Raw genomic sequence first — 2,130 nt, 5'->3', positions numbered from 1 at the left:
CGGAAAGTCAAGGGCAGCACCTATCTGGGAGGTAGGGGAGGGGCGGGGGGCACTTTAATTAGAGCGGCTCCAAGAGCCGCTCTAACTAAAGCACCCAGAGCATCACGTGTACAGTCATCCCTGTGCTGAAAAATGGTGGTGGAGGTGCTTTAACTAAAACTCGTCAAACCAGCTTTAGTTAAAAGTGCCCCCACTGCCATTTTTCAGTGCAGGGATACTGATACACATAACGCTGGAGTCTGCTGGAGCACAGTAGTTACCACACTCCTGCAGACATGATTAATTGAGTCTGCTCCAACACGTTATAATTACAATGCATCAGAGTAGTCTCTCTGCATGTGTATAGGTGCCCCTAAAGTCTAACTCATTTAGAGAGGCATAAGCTTTCATATGTGACAGGCTACTTCATCAGATGCTCTCTGAACCAGGTAGTCTCTGGTAGACGCTGCCTTTTGCCTGACTTCAGACTAACACAACTACCTACCTTTCTTTACCGGGAGTGGAAATTAATTGTTATTCCAAAAGATAGTGCTAGTTCAGTGCTATTCACTGAACTGTTTCCCGTACCAAAGTGCATTTTACTAATGCCAGCTTCTTACTCAAAACAGCATGTGTACATTTCCATGAGCAGAGGATTTTTTCCTGGAATTTATGACCCAGTTAGCGCTTGCTTAGGCACTCTTCCCCAACTGAGAAACATTCCACTTAACCTGGTGTCCTATCAAACCAATATATCACTTAATTCTATTCCCACTTGATTTTGTTTGACTCACTATAACAATGGAGCTTGAAAAAAAAATTACAGCCCCACATACACACACATATTTTTGGCTTATTAAATGAAAGAAACAGGACACTTTTAGTATCCCAGGACTTTTCCAAAACAATAGAACATCATCTGAAACATTTTAATTTCTATAAAATTGAGTCACTTTATCTAAGAGTCAAGAATCAGCAACAGGTTACTCATAAATCATTGTTTAATGGGACACCCCAGATAAATAATATATAATTATTGTAAGTACTTACTCATGTTCTTAATAATGTGGTAGATGTTATGACAGAATCTGTAAAACCTGATTAACTTTTCACTGCTTGCTGATTACCTTGGCTAGGGACAGAAGTTACACATAAACCAGTTTAAGTGATCAGAAACTGATTTAAACCTGTAACAGAACAATAGCTAAGTGTACATAAACCAGTTTCAAACTGGCTTAAGATAAAACTGGTTGAATGTAGTATCAGATTTAACTGATTTGGGTCAAACCGATTTATGAAACTTCTGTCGCAGACCCCTTCCTGGTTCAAGTTAAATCAGAGTCCCCCAGCATGCTTTCCAGCCCTGGACTAGGCTGTGTTGGTTGGCCCCACCTCTCTGCTCTCTAGCTGGAGCAGTGAGGGCTAGCTGACAAGGAGGTGTGTAGGGCAAGCCCAGCTGAGGATGCAGCCCAATCTACAGGGGGGTATTGTATCCCAGTGTACAGGGGGAAATGGAATGAGGAAGTGATGAGCAACCCTGCAGAGTCCTGCTGCTTTAAGTCTGGACTGCAAATCCCAGAGACCTCAGGGACAGCAGGAAGAGGAAGTGAACACAGCCATACAGCCTGCTCTAGCACCCTCTGGCTTCTGGCCTGAGGCACTGCAGGCATATAGTTGCATTTCCTGAATCAAAGGTAAACGTCTGTCACTTCTGTTTCAATTTAAACTGTGCAGCTTAGACTAACCTGCAAAGACTGAATCAATTCAGCCATGGGATTTTTGACTGCCTGTACCTAGCCCTTCTGTCCTTTACTCACATTGCAGAATCAAACAAGGTATGTTTTTTCTTATCATTAGATTCTTTCTCCTGATATAGCCCACAACTGGCTTTTTTAGGGTTCAACAGCTTCAAAGGCAGACTGAAGTAACTGAAGAGTTGTGTTCAAATTTGGATATGTTCACATTGGAGTGTATTAAATCCCTATTTTACAAAATCCAACCTTGGTACCTTCACTGTTTGACAACTTGATTTCACATCTTACTATGCTGTCCCAATTAATTTTTTTAATTATTCCTAGAAACTGCAATCAGAGACCAAGATCCCTTCATGCAAGACATTTTTTTAAAACACAGAACAAAAAGATTGCTTCT

Source organism: Alligator mississippiensis, chromosome 5 (assembly GCF_030867095.1).
Source record: "Alligator mississippiensis isolate rAllMis1 chromosome 5, rAllMis1, whole genome shotgun sequence".
NCBI lineage: Eukaryota > Metazoa > Chordata > Crocodylia > Alligatoridae > Alligator > Alligator mississippiensis.
This window is presented reverse-complemented; position numbering follows the sequence as displayed.